Source organism: Danio rerio, chromosome 4 (genome assembly GCF_052040795.2).
Source record: "Danio rerio strain M-AB ecotype USA chromosome 4, GRCz13ab, whole genome shotgun sequence".
Classification (NCBI taxonomy): domain Eukaryota; kingdom Metazoa; phylum Chordata; class Actinopteri; order Cypriniformes; family Danionidae; genus Danio; species Danio rerio.
In genome coordinates this window covers 66,214,320-66,234,065 of record NC_141024.2, presented here as the reverse complement: position 1 = coordinate 66,234,065, position 19,746 = coordinate 66,214,320, and the positions used below count along the sequence as shown (strand labels likewise).

Here is a 19,746-nt window from a genome sequence, read left to right as displayed (position 1 = left end):
CGCGCGTGAAGTATGAAGCACTTAGCACTTAGTCAAAATAAAACCGCAAGTGTGCACTTCATTTAAATGATCATATCTCATTTTAGAGTTATGATTACGACAAGCATTTGATGTTTTTTTTTTCTTTCATAGCGAAGTTGTGCATGAAAATAAATGTTTACAGTGTCAGTATAACTACTCTAGCCTACATATTGTTGAATATAATCTGATAATGACAAATTTCTGTAATAATCTAATAGTCTAATAATGTTGTCAATGACGGATTGCAAGCATAATCAAATCAAATAGAAATACAAGTTCCTCTTAGCAAATCAGAAATCAAGACAATAATTAAAGAAGGTGTTAATAGATTATGGCAAGAGAAATGGGAAAAAGATGAGAAAGGCAGATAGAGTTACAGTTTTGCAGCTTTATTCAATATATCCTCTTTATTGTTCAGCAGAAAAAAGAGCTAAATATGTTTGGAACACGTAAATGATGTGGCTAAATGACAGAATTGTTAGTTTGGGTGATCTATTCCCATCTATCACCAAGTTAAAGTATATAAATAGATGTTAAAATGCCTAAATAATATTGATATCAATAAAAAGATCTGCTATCTACTATTTTCACATTGAGGTAATCTTGTATTGATAATTTCTGGATTTTAATTATGTGTAAGTTGCATAAACTCTATTATTTAGCCACTCACTGTTGTTTTCAAATACTCATGTAACTTGTCTTTCAGAATGTTTATGGTTGTTAAAGTCACCTCAGATTACAGTGTTGCTATATTCCTGATCTGTGGAAAGAATAATTAGATGAGGTAAGGAATATACTACTCTATTTACTATTATATTAAATGCAGTTATGTTATTCAAAACACAGTATGTCCATAGTGTGGAAAATAGATCATGCTTATGAAAAATGTCTTTATTATTTTGTACAGCTGTTATTGAAATGACACTAAGTGTAACATTCCATTTTACAGCGAGTAATGCCACAACAACAGGACCTCTTCTTCTTTCTCTTCTCATAATTTAAGTAAGTATTCAGAGACTAACTCTGACTTCTGTTAACTCAAACCAGCTTTCCCTGTCTCTCTAAATTCATTTAATTGTATGTAATTTTAGTATATGATAGATTATTAAAGAATTAAAATAAAGTAGGCTACATAATTACTCACTGTAGATGTTATGCCTGAAGCTTCAATAAGTCATTCCCTGTGTAGTCCTGTTGTGTCAAGCTCTGATATATATATATATATATATATATATATATATATATATATATATATATATATATATATATATATATATATATGAGATATATGTGTGTTTGTGTGTAATAAAATCTATACTTTGTTTTATACTGTTTGCTTATAATATTAGATGTGCACTGTATGTATTAAATGTTGTGAATATATATAATAAAAAGTTTGATTATATTCATTTGTGTGGCATTTTTATACTTCAAAGTTTACACATGCAGTTGTTAAATTAAAAATAAATGAACAATGTTTAATATTAATAGAATTACTGCTGTATCCTGTATTCTAGGCAGTATTGATAAACTGCCACAAAAAATATTAAAACAAGTAGTAAGAATGCCGTCTCACAGTTGTTGAATGTCACACGAATTTTATTTTATGAAAATGAACAAATTATTTATAACCTCAGCAAAACATCTTGTATGATGTCTTAATTAACCAATAAGGGCCAGTTAATAATGTTTAAAAGTTTGACTAAATATTTTAAATCTTGGATTTTTATTAAAAAAATTATGTGCAACGATTGCATATTTTATCTGGAAATCAATGTTTTGTCCAATATTTCATTATTAGGAATAGGTTTTTTTATAATCTATAAAGTTGGGTTTGTAAAGGGACACATGGCCTTTCTGAAAATACACATTTATTAATCACACTAAAATGAAGATATACTTTGAATTTGTCCTTGACAGTGTTGACACAATTTGAGGTTTGTTTAAGTGGCAAAAAACTAAAAACAAAAGACTTTTATTTTGGCGTGGCGTGTGACGTCATTAGGCTGCGCCGCTCTTGCGCTTGATTCAGCTGGAGAAAGGTTTGTTTTTAAAACCTTTACATAAATATAAAGCGATTGATTAAAGTTTCAGGGTTTTCATCCGATGCTATAAATTATGAACCTGCTGTTGGCATTATTTTGACCCTTTTTACAACGAAGTACTACTCACAGTAATTAGGGCTATTGTTTGAATAAAGCAACAGAAATGTGAGTAATAAGTGTTTTAATTAAGGTTTAATTTGTTAAAAAGCATAATGTCATTCCATTCTAAGGACAAATCACTATATATAAGAAATGGAGTACCAGTTTTAATCAGCTCATTGTGTCCTGCTCAGACTTACCTGATTTATTTTTGTTAATGACTCTCATATGAAACTGTTAAAGCAAGTAATGAAGAGAAGTTATTTTGATTCTGTTCATTGTTTTATTTATTTTAATCAGGACGTTTTTAATGTTTTTATTTTTTTAAACAGGATAAAGTGTCCAAACGCAGAGAAAAACTGCTGAAGTGACTGATCTCCACACTGTTATAAAGATGGCGTTTATTAAAGAGGAGAGTGAAGATGTGAAGATTGAAGAAACATTCACAGTCAAACAGGAAGATCTGCAGGAACAAACAGGTTGGTTTTCATTCTTAAAGACCAACTCAGTCATTTGATCCTCATTCAGATATATTTTAATAATAAGAATACTAAATTAAATCCATCTTGCAGCCCTGAGTGTGCTGCCTAGTTCTCCTAAATGCACATAAGCACTCATTTAAAGACAGAATGAGTTTCATCACTTGTTCTTATTTATGTCATACTTGTTATGTATTATTCGTCTCCTATTTTCACTACCTTCTTAAGGTTATTGCTTTTCTTGTTCTCTTTGTTTGTTAAGTGTCCTTGAGCACTGGCGCTATATAAAATAAATAAAAACAAAAAATTAAAAAAGTTTAACTGAGCTGAGAATATTTGACCAACAGTATTCTCATAGAAGATATCTGCTATTACAGTGGTAGTGTTGGCTTAGTATTTTCCATTTGCATGTGTCACGTTGATCACAATTCCCTTTTTTTATCAACTTCTTTATGGGTTTAAACTTGTTTTGGTAGTTGTTACTAGTTCTCACAGATATTATCTTAGTTTGACCTACATTATTATAATAACTAATTACCAGGGCTATTGTGTTTAAACAGGGTTTCTGCTGGGTATTAAAATGTCTTAAATTCCAAAATCAAAAATTTAGGCCTTAAAAAACACTTAAATTTACTGAAATATTGTGCTGTATGTCTTAAATCTTTTTAAACAAGTCTTCATTTTCCTGTGTTCATGTTTTGTTACCCAATCTGGCCAAAACCCATACAATCACCAACAAGACATTTTAACTCTGTTTATCATAATGATAAGGACTGCTGAGGATATCGACCTGGACAGATTGTTGTGCATAGATTTAGTTTAATATAGTTTTATTTAAAACATTTGTTAATTTGTTTTTTTATTTTAAAGAATGTTTATTTTGGGAAAAAAGTGTGTGGATCCAAGTAGAGCTCTCTTGTTTTTACACAATATTTAAGATCTTTTGCTAAGAAATATCTAAAATATTTTAATGTTATTATTATTATTAATGTTATTATTTATTATTGTATTAATAAATATTTTATATTAAAATATTTTTTGTTTGGACATATAAAAATCTTTTTCATCTGGGCCAATTGAAAAATTCCTTAGTCTAAAATTTCATTCATAATGGTCTTAAAAAGTCTTACATTTAACTTGGTGACACCTGTAGAAACCCTGATTTAAAGTATGTCAGAAAAACGTGGATGCCCTTAATTTTAAATATGCTGAATGAAATGGACACCAAAATAATAAATTATTATAAAACATTGTACAGTTTTCTAAACTATATGATGTTGTGGGACGATGTGAGACAAAACTAATTAAAGTGAAACAATAACGTTTAGCATTGCACTGACTACAACTGGCCAACAAACTAGTCTAAAAAAGACTTTTGCTGCTTAGGAAATGGATTACAGCATGCTGATGATGTGCAAACATTTGAGTGTAAAGTTCATTAGTATTGACCATATTCTTCACGTACCAGCAGGTGTCGCCATTGGAATCTTTTTGCTTTTTAAACAATACATTTTTAGATCCTAAAAACAGCGTTAATATAATAAGCCAAGACTGACATGCAATGTGTTGAACACCTGCAATGTTTTTTCAGCAATTCATAAAAATACTGCATAGGAACTGTCTATTCATTTATACAAATAAAAACCATTTATTAATAATAATATAACAATTAATTAATCATTTATTAATAATATAATACACCTTTACTAAATGTGCTTGTGCATTTTTTTGTTTATTTGTTGATGTTATCTCACAGATGAAAAGAGAACAGAATATTTGTACTCAAGTTATAAAACACTGCTAAAATAATTCAAGTTTTAGTAAATGATCCTAATATTTTACAAATTACTCTTTAAAAAACTACTTTGAGTACTAGTCAATTACTTTTGGGGAAAAAAATCTGTTTTTCATTATGGCCCTTTTTAATTATACAATTATTTAAATTGTTTAATTGTTTAAATCAAAGGCTACATATAGGTATTTGCATTAACAAAGTATGGTCTATTTTTTTCCGTACACGACAATGAATCATTTTTAATAGCACTGGCAAAACTACCACAAACTTTTAAGGCCATAGAGACACTTTTTGTCCATTTTTAAACAATACTTTCAAGCTTTTAAATGTTTAAAGTATATGATGAAAAGATTTAAACTTGGGGTTTTATTTACATATTTTACACTGTTTTTCTTATTTGCTTGTTGTCTATACAATATTTTATTTTACTCTTGATCCTAAACTGAAATAATTTTACAAAAAATATAAGAACACTGTCAGTAATAAAATAAAAAAAAGTAATTACTTGGTTTCTGACAACAATACATTTCTCAAGGCAGTGCTTTAATATTGTTTATTTTGATAAATGTAACAGATTGCTTTGACCTGTAATGCTCGTACAATTTTGTGATGCTTTAAGACAGATCAGAATACCTCTATTATTTATAAATCACATAAATACCTCATCCAGAAACATTTCTAGCATAATTATTTTGCCGTAAAGAAATAAAAAGTTCTACCTTTGCTAAAAGTTATGGTAGGCTAAGTTTCACATCACAATACAGCCAAGTAAGTGCGTTAGCATTGTCACCGGTCATGCATCAATCTAATTCTAAATACTTGATAGTTTTTGACTAAGTTTAGTCGAGGAGCAAAGATAAATAATTTCTACTTCTGAGAGATCACAATTGTATATAGTCTGAGCACACACACACGATGATGAGATCATGAGAGGACTTGCAGTTCATTTGAAAAAGCCTATTTAAGGGCTCGGATATCCAGTTTTGGCGATTAACTACATGACTGCACTCTCGTGTTAAAATAAAGCACTTGCGACATTTGCAGAAATGAAGAATTGCGCATTACCTGCAGCTCGCGCCGACACTCTTAGAGCCTACTCACACTATGCTATCCAAACCGTGCCCAGGCCTGTTTCCCTGATCGTTTGAGAAGTGTAAGTGCGCTGAATCGGGCTCAGGCACAGTTCACTTGGGCTTTGGCGCGGTACGCTTGTGTGTGAGTGCAAAACGCCCCTAAGCCAGAAACTGAAAGCAAGACGTTTCTTTTAAGGGACTATTTCATATGCATTTATTAATCATTCTTACCGTTCAATGAACACAAAACTGTTGTAGTTTATTAAAGACGCAAACCCCTCACTGCACCACAGCTGTGCCTTCAGCAAACCTCCTAATTCCTGCAGCACGTGGACTTTATGACTGTTTATGAGCGTCAGAATTGGCGGATCTGTTCGGCGAAATATTTGATTGTGTGTCACTGCATCCCAAACAACTAAAACAACATAACTAGAGAAGTCTCGACTGTGCTGAGCGAGAGCACTTCTCTACTGAACAGTGCATCATCGATGTTGTAAGCGTGCCCTGGCCTGAATGGAGGACAAGCGTGCTTTGGCCTAGTTCAAAGCAACTGTACATAGTGTGAGTATGCTCTCAGATTGTATTAAACTAGGCTTCAGAAGAGTGATAGATTAGAGGCGAGTAAACTCCGTCGAAGAGAATTCAAAATGGCAGGATGTCCGCGGCTTAATTACTCTTGTGAATAACATAATCATCTCTATAGTAAAAACACCCAAAAAGCATTATTTCAATATTGCATTTGTTTTTAAGTTGTTGTTTTCTGTCACTGGAACATAGAAAGGCCTTTGTCCCGCCCTTACGTTCAACGCAAAACTAGACAAGGTTGACTGTGATTGGTCACTTTTCATGTCAGTCAAATCATCTCTTCGAAATCCTGGTATATTTTATATTGGTATATTGAGAACCACTGCTGAAGGAGATAAAATATACCCACACAGCATCGAAGGCCTGTACCTTCTCACAACAGCATCTCTGTTACAACTCCAACTCCACAATTACAGCAAAACCAAGTCATCCTCCTACCCATGAGTTCATACCACAACAGCTAATTGTATCAAGCACCCTTGGAGCTTGGTCTGGAAAAGCCATAATCGACACTGGAGCCAGCTATACCCTACTTCACCAACATTTGAGGGCAGCACTTGCTTCCCTTGATGTTCTTCATCAATGGCCCCATGGTCTCCTCTACTTTGCTAATGGTGAGACCGCCATACCTTTAGGATGGGCAAAAACAAATGTCATTCTTTACAATATGCTTTTTTTCCTATTCCATTTGCTATCCTCACTTCCACAGCTCTCACTTATTTAGTGATCCTAGGATTGGATTATATATTTACCAGTGGGCTACAGATCAATGTGGCTGGTGAAAATTAAACCTGCACATCAACCCGAAACCAAGTGTATCCTTTTCAGCCTGGGCAGGCCAGCATTCCAGAAAAAAACATACCTGCACCAGAAGAAAAAAAGTGCACAGAAAAAACTCAAGCCAAGCTCTTTCGTTGTTCACCTCAATTCCCCCATCACAAAGTCTATTCCAGTTACCAGATAATAGGGATGACAAGACAATAATAAAAGCATCAGTTGATCAATCTCACCTGCATCCAGAAGAAAAGTGCCAGTTACATCATCTACTTCTGCAGAATCCACAAGTATGTACCTCCCAGCTTGGAAGAACAACTGTTCTACCGCACTGTTTGTATACTGACTACCCTGTGCTGATCAGACAACGTCCATACCGTTTAAAACCAGAGAAGCAAGAGATTGTTAAAGAGCAAGTCAAAGAAATGCTAATGAATGGCCTCACAGAACCTACACACTTAGCGTGGGCCTCACGCATTGTCCTTGTTCCCAAAAAAGATAGCAGTATGAGGTTCTGTGTGGACTATCGTAAAGTGAACGCTATCACAGAAAGAGATGCCTACCCCTACCTAACATCACAGAGATACTGGAATCCCTCTCTGGTGCTGTCATCTTCTCCACCATTGATCTCAACAGTTGGTACTGGCAGGTAACTAGGGAGCCTGGAAGTGAATCCAAGACTTTTGGATTTAAAAACTTTAAAATCCCCCAGCAACATTCCAGCAATTAATGGAGTCTATCCTAGCAGAGTTGCTGGGAATAATGTGTTTTGTGTATATTGATGACGACATCATATACTCACCCTCAGTCACCCAACACTTCAAAGATCTTCACCTGGTTACACAAAGCTGGTCTGATCATTAACCTGAAGAAAAGTAAATTCTGCCAACATAAATTATCATTTCTTTGACATGTGGTGAACACCCAGGCCATTCCTGCTGATTCCCTTAAAGTAGAAGCGATAACAACCTACCCGGTTCCAAAAAAACATCAAAGACATTAACTCCTTGGATTGGCAGGGTGGTACCATATGTTTGTGCCAAACCTTTCTCAAATTGCAGAGCCCATGAACTCATTGAAGAAAAAAGGGTGAATTTTTCAATGGACACCTCAATGTCAACAAGCGCTGAAGAAATTAAAGACTTGTCTCACCTCGCCTCCCATCCTTGGACATCCTGTTCTCCGACTCCCCTTTGTGGTTTACACCGATGCCAGTGATTCCGGATTAGGTGCAGTGTTGACACAACACAAGGCGCAAGGACAGGAGGAATTTATTAATATTTATAATTTGTTTAGCCATACTATAGGCCAGGGGTTTTCAAAATGTCGGGCACCAGCGACTGTTAAGGGGGGATCGAGAAACTGAGGTGTGCACTCGAGTAAATTATGACGTTTTTTTTATGTTCACAAGAGTCAATCTGATTAGTCCCGCAGCTAACTATCAGGCACGAGGCACCTTTTGTAGTTAATTCGATCACGTAAAACATATACAAAAAATGGACCTGTGGCTTTTTAAAATTAACGACTGTGAAGTTAACACCGGTAAACCGTCTGACAAAAAAGATGACGAGTGCCCTTCTGAAGCATTAAAGCAAACGGATGACCAACCCTCCGCGTCAACGGGGATCTCCACACAGAGAGGTTTAACGCTCATTACAAAAACCAAAGGCCTGTGTGCATCAAAGCAACGGAAGTATGATGAACAGTACATACAATACGATTAATAACAAACCATGTCCACAATGTGTTGTGTGTTCAGAGGTCCTTGCAAATGACAGTTTAAAACCTGTGAAACTGGTGCGTCACTTACAGAAGAAACATCCGATGTTAAAAGATAAGCCAGTCGACTTTTTTCGATGTAAAGAATCAGCATTAAGAGGACAAAAACAAACGATGACCAGTCAAACCACGCTGCAAGTAAAATCGCTTACTGCTTCAAATGAGGTGGCACATTTAGTTGCCAAGGCCAAATAGCCACATACATTTCCAGAGAGCCTCATATCTCCAGCTGCAAAGGCCATCTGTAAAACTGTTTAGAGAGAAGTATGCAAGTTACATTGAACAAATTCCACTACCAGACAACACCATAAGCCGGCGTATAACTGATATGGCATGCGACGTCAAACGTCAGCTGATTAAAAGAATAAAGAATGGGATTTCTTTTTTATTACAATTAGTTGAGTCGACAGACATATCAAACTCATCTCAACTACTTGTATTCGTCCGCTACAGTCATGAGAGAAAATTGCTTGAGGATCTACTATTTTGCTCATCAATGAAAAGACGTTTACAGGAAAAGATATTTTAGAAAAACTCAGCGGTCAACTGAATGAACTTGGTCTTTGTTGGGACAATTGTGTCGGTGTGTGCACTGATGGAGCGGGATCCATGTTAGGAAAAAATAAAGGACTCGCTGCTTTGGTTCATAAAGTAGCTCCGCATGTTTGTTTCACCCACTGTATGATTCGCAGAGAGGTCCTCGCAGCGAAAACACTTCCTGCGGACTTGAACGCAGTGCTTCAAACAGCAATACAGATTGTGAATTTCATAAAGACTTGTCCCACTAAATCAAGACTGTTTGCCTTGTTGTGCATAGAAATGGGGTCCGAATATGAGTCGTTGCTTTTGCACAAGGAGGTTAGATGGCTCTTCACAGGCAAAGTCCTGCAGCGTATTTTTTCATTGCATTACGAACTGAGGATTGATTGTGGATCTTCCTTTAGGAGTTATTTTACTGACGCTAAGTAGCTCACAGATCCTACATACCTGTCTGACATATTTGATAGGCTTAATTCGCTTAATTTGTCCCTTCAAGGCCGTGTTCAAGCCAACTAAATCTAAACATGTTCCTGACCTTGGATGAATTTATCACAGAAAGTGTGTTTAACTGGGATACTACTAAAACGGAAATCACTCTCCATCTGCAATCTCTGTCTGCACATTTCAATAGGTATTTTTCTGAGCAGCATAATTGGAACCAGTACGACTGGGTTCGTAAACCCTTCATCAAAAGCACAGTGAGTCTGTCATCAAACCAGCTGGATGCCCTTCTGCACCTTTCAAGTGACCGTACTTTGACCCATCTCCATTGCAGAAATCTGGGAAGAGCAACACAAAGACCCAGATATAATCAAGATATTTCAGAACCTAGCAGACAGAGATTCTACTGTGCAATCCTAGAGGAAACACTGGAATTATTTCCCATGCGAGAGGCCACTGCCCAGACAGAAGCCAAATTCTTCAGAGAAGAAATACTTACTTGTTGGGGATTACCAGATTCCATTCTATCTGACCGAGGCACACAGTTCACATCAGCAGTTTTCTCTGAAGTTTAAAAATGGAAAATCAAACAGAAAATGACAAAAATCAAATAGCCTACCAGCCCCAGACCAATCTCACAAAACGACTGAACAGAACCCTAAAACAAATGATTTCTGTGTACGTAGAAGATAACCATAAAAATGGGACCAATACTTACCAGAACTTCGCTTTGCCATAAATTCTGCAGTCCAAGAAACCATCGGCATGACTCTAGCAGAGCTTCTACTCGGGAGGAAACTCCAAGGTCCTGTAGATAAGTTACTGCATGGACACAATTTATACCGATTCTCCGGCCTACGACGTTGCAGAACAACTGTCAAATTTGAAAATGAAAGCAAGTGAGTTCAGAAAAAAAGCTATGGCAAGACAACTCTGCAGTTACAATAAAACAGGATGAGAGGCATCCTATAAAGAAAAAGACAGTGTCAGGGTAAGCTTTCCTCAGTCAAGTTTATTGCATAATTTCAGTGCAAAGCTTGCAAACATATTTTATAACATGTTTTATAAACAACCAGGGGTTGTTGTTTTTTTTTTTTTTTTTCAAGGGTGAGAGTGTGGCAAGACTACACTGTTAAAAATTGTCCCGTTAAAAAACAGTAAAATACTGGCAGCTGCAGTTGCCAGCAATGTACTGTTATTTTACAGTATGTTGCTGTAAAAATACATGGACTACATTGATTTACACAATACTCAAGTGAACTCATTTTGCTCACTGAAAGCAACTGCCTCAACTTGGTCAACTGCTGAATGAGTTTATGAAGTAATGTGCTATATATGCTTAGAAGTATACTTATAATGATAACTTGTTTTAGTTAATTAGAAAAGTTCGGTTTAACTCTAATGTCTTATTTTTCACAACAGCACACATACATGTAAATCTGGAATCACCAGAGAGATTCTGACTGCATCAGCAACTAAACAGCTGCTGTCTTTAAATAAATAAACATGCAGAATAACATCAGCAGTTCATTGTTCATCTTTAACTCATACACTGGCTCTACTCTCCTCCACAATGGTGACAGACAGAGGAAATTAGCTTCAGGTTTTACAGTAAAATACTGTTTTTTCCTTGATTTAACAGTAATCTACTGGCAGCTGTGGTTGCCAGCAATCTACTGTTTTTTTACAGTCTATTTCCGTTGTTTAAATTAACAGTATATTACTGTTAAAATACATTTTTACACTGTATTTTTACACTTTTTACCTCTCACACCTTTAACCCTTTAAACCCCAGAGCATATACTTCAGTTTTTATTGAAGTGTCCACACTACTGAGTGTTCAAGAAACATGGAGCAAAGCTGAAGTAAATTCATTAATTAACTGACTAATTAAATGATAATTGAGGATTAACAATGAACAAATGAAGAAATACTGAAGGGAAAAAACAAGAACAGAACATACAAAACTTTAGTCACAGCTTTATAATGAAATAACCTGAAGAACAACAAATGATTAAATCATTTAAATGATCAGCGGATGATTAAACAACTCTACAAACATCATCACCAGCTACACTTATTACTTAATACATGTATTTTTGTATAACATCTACTAAAGTTCTTCTTGAGAAAAAAGTGAAAGTTTTACGTCACCATCATGGAGAACAGAGTTTGCTTTAGTTGGGCTCTTAGCCCTGTCATTTTTAACATTTATATATCTTGGCTGCTGCAATTGTTAAGAACTTTGCTTAAAAAGCTCCTTTGTTGTGGCAAGCCAGCCAAAAACCTAAATCTGAAAAAATAAGATCTGGTGATGTTCATGTTGCAATTAAATGGCAGAGTCTGTTCTCATTTAGTATAATATAATTTTCTGCTCCTGTTCAATGTTAAATCTATTGTTTTACATTATATGTCTATATATGGCAATGATTTCTGGAAGTTTTTAAGAATATCTTGGACAATAACACTGCTCTATGGTGTAAATCGCACTCAAAAAGACATCAATAATCAGCGTATGAACCTCAATAATGGTGACAACTAACAAAATTAACAGTTTAACTCACAAACAGGCAACTGAAAGTCGAAACATAAACAAAAGCAGAATCAAATACAAATAAAGAAAACTGTTTTCCATTATACAACATTTATTTATACAGCAATTCATGCTGGGATATTTGTACCGTGCCACTCCCAGCAAGCATGCATTGCAGCATGAAACATTTGAGATGTTACCATTGTTGAGATACAAGGTCAGATTCATGAGGTCTGAGTGTGTAGTTGTCATAACTGAACTGTTTTTGTATGTTATTTCTTAACTGTTAAGTAATTACAGAGGTATCTTTTCTGTTTCCACTTCTCATTAATTAAATTAATACCTGCAACTAAGCATAAATTCTATTGCATGAGGCCCTTCTTCCAGATTTATACCAAAACATTTATCAGAACTAATTTCAGACAAATAGATTTTTCTATTTATTGACTATCCAACTTGATTACTATAATACAAGCATTTTGTTAACTCTTTATTATAGTGATTGGAGAGTCTGAATTAATAAGTTCAAGGGTGAAGAGCCCAACTAAACCAGCCCCTCACTCCATTACGGTGACACAAAAAACACCTTAATTTCTGTTGGATCTCAATGAGAATAGTATGGAAGTCAAATCAGTCAGTAATAAGTGTGTCTGCTGTTGTTTGTGGAGTTGTTTAATGATCCTCTGCTGAGACTGAAGCTGTTTTATTTGATTTGATTTTATTTAATGCTGTAACTCAAGTCACTGTTTGTGTTTCTTGTTTATTTTCTTCAGTAATTGTAATTATTAACAGCAGGTGTTCATCAGTGTCTGAATTCACTCATTAGTGTTCATTAACTCTGTCAGGTGAACTATATTGATGAACTAGTTGATGGAATAGTGAACAAAGTGTGATTTTAAACACAGACTTCAAAATGTCGAATCTGAACTCTGTTAGCTCAGTTTTCTGCTGTTGGTTATTTTCTCGAAAACAAATTTTTTTTAACAGATTATTACTGTTTTAGTGAAAAAACATTATTTTACCGTAGAATCCGACCGTTTTTTAACAGCAATTTTTTACAGTGTAGATCAGCTCCTGACAGACATGTTAACTAATCAGTTTAACTCTTATTAAATTCATTCATTCATTTTCTTTTCTGCTTAGTCCCTTTATTAATCTGGGGTAACCACAGCGGAATGAACTGTCAACTTATCCAGCATATGTTTTACGCAGTGGATGCCCTTCCAGCGGCAAGCCATCACTGGGAAACAACCATATACGCTTGTTCTCACTTATACACTACAGACAATTTAGCCTACCCAATTCACCTGTACACCATGTCTTTGGACTTGTAGGCAAAACCGGAGCACCCAGAGAAAACCCATGCAAACGCCGGGAGAATTTGCAAACTCCACACAGAAATGCCAGCTGATCCAGCCGAGGCTCGAGTCAGCATCCTTGCTGTAAGGCGACAGCACTACCTATTGTGCCACCACGTCACGCTCTTATTAAATTATATTTATATAATTTTGTGTTTCAGTACATGCTATTTTGGGAAGACAAAATATATTCATAAGCTCTCAGAAAATTCAATAAGAGAATTAACTGCACAATTACTTGAAATGTGTGGATGGGATTCAATTATTTGTTAACCCAAAGTGAGTTTCTCTTTTTTTGCAGTATTGGATGCCTGATTGCAGTTCAACTCCAAACTCAGTTGGACCAGCTGATCAGTGTCTTCAGAATTACCACAAGCTTCTGGGCAGATGTGTGGACAGCTATGAGCCAAACTTGGGACGTTTGGCTTTTAGGTAATTCCAGAGACAAGGTATTCAGTAAATTGCTTATAATAAAAGATGCTCACTGCTTACCCCCTTATAGTTAAGTTGTTTGCAGTTTCATTGTTGTAAAAATACCATACTTTTTCCTTTTTTTATCAGCAGGTGGAGAGACCGTCTGGGCAGCAGAAACAAGACAACTAATCATAGTTGAGTTGAGATTAGTATTATTAACTTGACTAGTTTGGTTGCAGACTTGTTCAATAATTAACAATTTGTATAAGTTACAAGATCAATGGTCCTGCTATCAATGTTTTTGTAACTTAAATTCAGTACAGTTTAGATACAATCAAATGTCCAAACCATCTCTGACTGAATGACATCAAGGAAACAGGATCAAAAGATCATTCATTATAGACCGTTTCATAGGTAACAGCACATCCTTTGTGAAAAATAATTTATTTTTGTGTCATCATCACACGACAAAATACATTTCAACTGATTTCAGTTGGTTATATTTTTCAGGTCCTCCTGATCATTCTGTTCTCCTGGTTGTGAGGATGTGCAGAGGCTGTATTTGTCAGTGTTAAAAGACTTGTGCAGCTGTATGCAGACATACAAGCAGCTGACAAAGAGTTCTGGAGCAGGACAGACAGGTAGTTCACAGTGGCTAGGCTAGAAGTTTATACTTGGGTGGCCAGAAAGTGGCCTCCGCTATTTTGGGGGGTCCATACAAATACACCAGTGTAAGCTATACTATTGCACTGAAAAAATTAAATGAAAGAATTAATTAATCGGTTGAACACAAAATATTTTAAAGAAAGCTTAAGTATCAAGGTGGCAATATACAGTATCTGTTACATTGTAGTACATGAGCTGGAAAATACAGACTCGTAAATGTTTAGTTGTTAAGATTAGTTAAATACTAAATCCTATACTTGAGACCGGCTGCATATACAGCTTTAACTGAACTGAATTTAACTAGAACTACACCAGCATTCCAAGTGCTCTAGACTAGCTTTTTGCACTGGTGCATCTAAAATGTTTGATGGCATTGCATTTAACACTGCAATTTTATATGTTATTTTTTTTTTAATCACAATCCATATAGGCAATATTGACTTGTAAATGATTAACTAAAATCGGGTCAACAACCATTATCGCGATTGTGTGTAGAATTTTGTGGAAATTAATGAATTTAATCCATTTTGAAATAAGACTGAACCATTAAAAATGTGAAAAAAGGGAAGCGCTATCAATACTTTCTGGATGCATTGTATATGGTTTATAGCGCGTTATCAAAGACTTAAAAAAAATAGTCCAACTTTATCTACAGCAGCAAAAGACCCTCCACATCAAAAGCTACTGGTCAGCTCACGATTAAGAAAAAATCTGAAAAACAAATAGCTTATTATGCCTTCACAAGAAATCAGTGTTTTTGAGTCTAATGAAGATAGTACTATTTTATCAAATTACTATTTAGCCTGGCATGTTTACTGTTACAAAATATTTTAAATGTTTCTTAAAATAAAACATATTGTGTTCAATGGGGAAAAAGTAGCTGTTTTTTACACAGAGATAAAAAAAAACACATTTCAGAGCAGTAATCACAATACTGTGAAACTGTGATATTTTTATCCAAGATTATACCCTCAGAATCTTATACCTGCCCATTCCTAGCCAGTTACAGTCAGAGTTTTTTTAATTAATTTTTTTTTCATTTGGCCTATATTCTGTTTTTCTATGTTCTTGAAAATGCTGCTGTGCATGAAAATGTGACGATATATCCAGGTTCTATAGTTAATTCTGAAATAAATCTTAAAATGAAACAATATTTAAAAATGCATTATTTAATGTGTCAGACACTAAATAAACATGTCAATTCATTTATATTAATCTGATTCCCTAACAGGGCAGCACGGTGGCGCAGAGGGTAGCACGTTGCCTCACAGCAAGAAGGTCGCTGCTTCGAGCTTCGGCTGGGTCAGTTGGCGTTTCTGTGTGAAGTTTGCATGCTCTCCCTGTGTTGGCGTGGGTTTCCTCCGGGTGCTCCGGTTTTCCCAAGTCCAAAGACATAGGTGAATTGGGTAATCTAAAATTGACCATAGTGTATAAGTGTGTGTGAATGAGTGTGTATTGGTTGCAGCTGGAAGTGCATCCGCTGCGTAAAACATATGCTGGATAAGTTGGCCTTTCATTCCGCTGTGGTGACCCAAGATAATAAAGGGACTAAGCCCAAAAGAAAATGAATGAATGAATCCTTAACAGTTAATATTGGTATAATGAGCAGCAGTTGACATTTATGTAAATTAACCATTTGAGCGTGCTTAGTGTGGGCTATGTTGTGCCATTAAATTGTCAATAGGTTTTTTTTTTTCTACATTTTAAATCTGCTTTAGCTTTCTTCTTTCCTATAAACCTGGAAATATAATATATATATATTTTTGGTTTTTAACAAATTGCTCATTTTATTCTTAGATTGGTGTACGCTGATGGTCTGCTGAGAATTCTGCTGAGTTGAAGGGATCCTCCTGTCAGACAACCTCTCCAAAGTACAATAGGACTAGTAAGTAACATCTTAAACATACACTACTGTTTCATAGCTTTTAGGTTGGTATGGTAAATTCTCTTCTGATAGTGTCAGCTTTATTTAATTAATACAGTCAAGCAGTAATACTGTGAATTTAATACAATGTATATAATTAATAGTGTCACATGATCCTTCTGAAAAAATAGTATTCCAATGTACTGATTCTCTCCTCAAGCTGTTTTTTTTTTATATAAAACATTTTAAATAAACATATTTTTAGTATTCTTGATGTATGAAAAGTTTATTTTTAAGAGCATAGTATTTATTTATATTTTATTTATATATATTTGCTCTTTGATGATTGCTAACAATCAGACATGTTTCTTTAGAACAAAAAGAATTTGTGCAAAAAAGTATTCTCACTGAGCGTTGTCCAACTGTGGTCCAACACGTCATTTAAGTTTTCAAATAAGCCTAAAAGACTTGATTAGCTGCATCAGGTGCATTTAATTAGAGAGTTGAATATATAATTTCTTTATATATCCTCCTCTATAGCCTACATATAATAGAAGTTGTTTGCTGAAAAACCTTTTTGTAGCAGAAATAAAGCTATGATTAGGCCCACCCGGATTTTTCGCAGAACTCCGCAGATGTTTAGCCTATCATTAATTCTGTTTATTTACTTGAGTAAATGTGTGTAAATCTATATTAATTCAGTTTTTTAAATTAATTTCAGTAATATTATTGACTAATGTGAAAATATTCATCTAATTTATGTACAATGAGGTTTGTACAGTAATATTTTCTGTCTTACTAGATATGTTATATGAAAAACTTGCTTTATTTACCAAATAAAGTTAATCTAATTGGATTTGCATTTTAAACATTAAATAAAACTTAAAATATATATATTTTTTATATTTTTATATATTAAGGTTTTAGTTATGATACTCCCAAAATAATTCCGCAGACTTCCACCATAATTTTCAGCAGAAATAGCAAAAAACACCCGCAGATTCCTCCTGGCCCTTGCTATGATATATTAAATGTGGTGTACAGTGTGACATTTTAGTTGACGAAACTTAGTTTATTTTGCATGTAATGTGGTATCTGAAGATTAGACATATATTTAGATACACATTTATACTAACACAATGATACTAAAAACCAAAAAAAAACATTTATTATGATTTCACAAGGAATTTAACTTTCAAATGGCTTTTCTAAAAATTAGTGCTCAGACACACTCTTTAAGTTTAAATTAAATTACACATTTTAGCTAGGCACTTGCATAACACATACTCCAGTTATATGTCATGAAACAAATAATATATATTTGTGGTAATATGAACTGCTGCAATGCTAATCTTTCTTCTTTTGGTTTCTTGCTTTATTTAAGGGTTCCCACTACAAGGATTAGATTTGGCTACTGCAGTCCCGGTTTGGGCCAGCCTCACTTGTGAAGACTAAAGATGAAGACAACATACAAGAACAATTTAGAGGATGGCGACACACTTTTTATTCCACCTATATATCCCCTTTTATGTGTAAGCAACATTCCACAAGAATAAAACAAAACTAGCCCCTTCAAGCAATTTTTTTTGACTGTCTACAGAACAAACCATCGATATACAATAACTTGGCTAATTACCCTAACCTGCCTAGTTAAGCTAATTAACCTAGTTAAGCCTTTAAATGTCACTTTAAGCTGTATAGAAGTGTCTTGAAGAATATCTAGTCAAATATTATTTACTCAGTTATTAGAAATGAGTTATTAAAACTATTGTGATTAGAAATGTGTTAAAAAATATATCCGTTAAACAGAAATTAAGGGATTTTATATATATATATATATATATATATATATATATATATATATATATAATCCCTTAATTTCTGTTTGTGTCTTGCATTAGAGTTTGCTTAAAAAAACTGGTTATCTCTGAGAAAGTATTGTTATTTTATATTATTGATGTGTTATTAGTTCAGAGGAGATTGCAAATTGTTGAATGCCATTTATTAAAAAAAAATTGTACTACAGACTTTAATAAGATTTTATCAGACAATTATTTTAATTTGTATGATTTTATTTACTACTGTAAATATTGTTTGCTTGGTATTTTTTTTGTGTTTGTGTACTCTTTTATTATTGTAACTCCCTGAGGAAAGTCTTTTGGATAATGAACACATGACTGGTATTATCTTGTATTTTAAAATTATAGTCTTGGAAACATGCATTTTCTTTAACACTATTTAAGAAATTATAAGCATTATAACATGTGCTGACACAAGTTATTTGTGTTTTTACTATAGTAAACTATAGTCACCCTTAGTGTACATGTTTTGAAGTACTTGTAAATATTCCTATGGTCTTAATGTAAATGCTGCAATGGACTTTGTATTTAAAATCTTTATTGCACAGTAGTTCAGCCATGGTTATAGTAAAACTTGTTGGTTTTGTTTTAAACGTGGTAAAACATGGTTATGTGTGATAAAAGTATGTTAATCTATTTGTATGTTTGTGACAATATTAATAAATCTTCAACTGTTATTGAGAGTGGTGTGTCGTGTTTATTATAAATAAGCAGCTGCTGCAGCTAGTGGTCCACAAGTATGAGCAAAACGCCTGAGAACAGCGCCTCCGCGGCGCGGCCGGTATTTCCGGTTGCGTCGTCCTAACATCGGCCGGACAGCGTTTCCGATCATTTGCCGACGTCGCGGCGACATTTTGCCAATTAACAAACGCTTCCTGAGCGACATCGCACCGATGGAATTTTGAAAATCGGCACGACGTCGGCCCAACGTATGTGTGCTGTCTGGGATATAAATGCAAGTATATATAAAACAAAGATGTCACTCTGTAAAAAGGTGTTTATTTTAATTAAACAGCCGAAATGCAGAACATAGGCTACTTGATTTTTACACTGGGAAAAATGTAGCCTATTAGAAAAAGCCACAATAAAAAAAAGCAAACAGCAGTTAACACCAGAAAAAAACAACGTTTTCATTATTAAAGCATAACAACAAAACTTTTTATATTTTAATGAATTGAAATCATGTATTGTAGGCATTTTGGTCAGTTTTACTGCATTAATGTAGGCTATTTAAAGCTGGACCGACCGACGCAGTAGACATGATGCGCATTTGTCTAATTTATTATGCACGCAAAAACTTGTAAACCAAATATGTTGCCGGATTCTTTCATGGGCATGAGAGATAAAGTGCTTATGAAGTGCTTCGTCGGCCTCTGGTCGTTAACCGATGCAGAGCCGACGTTTGTTGAGCTGGAACAATA

The 19,746-nt window shown here is 34.5% G+C and overlaps 1 long non-coding RNA gene across 10 annotated transcripts; it reads left to right on the top strand.

Moving 5' to 3' along the window:
• The first annotated feature begins 2,024 nt into the window (after positions 1 to 2,024).
• Positions 2,025 to 18,320, top strand: LOC147845207 (uncharacterized). 10 transcript variants are annotated; one of them, XR_015942759.1, is made up of 9 exons: positions 2,025 to 2,063; positions 2,498 to 13,606; positions 13,824 to 13,954; positions 14,084 to 14,130; positions 14,260 to 14,350; positions 14,447 to 14,577; positions 15,834 to 16,008; positions 16,400 to 16,487; positions 17,851 to 18,320. It is a non-coding gene; the product is annotated as an uncharacterized LOC147845207 (long non-coding RNA). The 10 variants fall into 10 exon arrangements; XR_015942760.1 differs by having other exon boundaries at positions 14,430 to 14,577; XR_015942762.1 differs by lacking the exon at positions 14,260 to 14,350.
• The last annotated feature ends 1,426 nt before the right edge of the window (positions 18,321 to 19,746 follow it).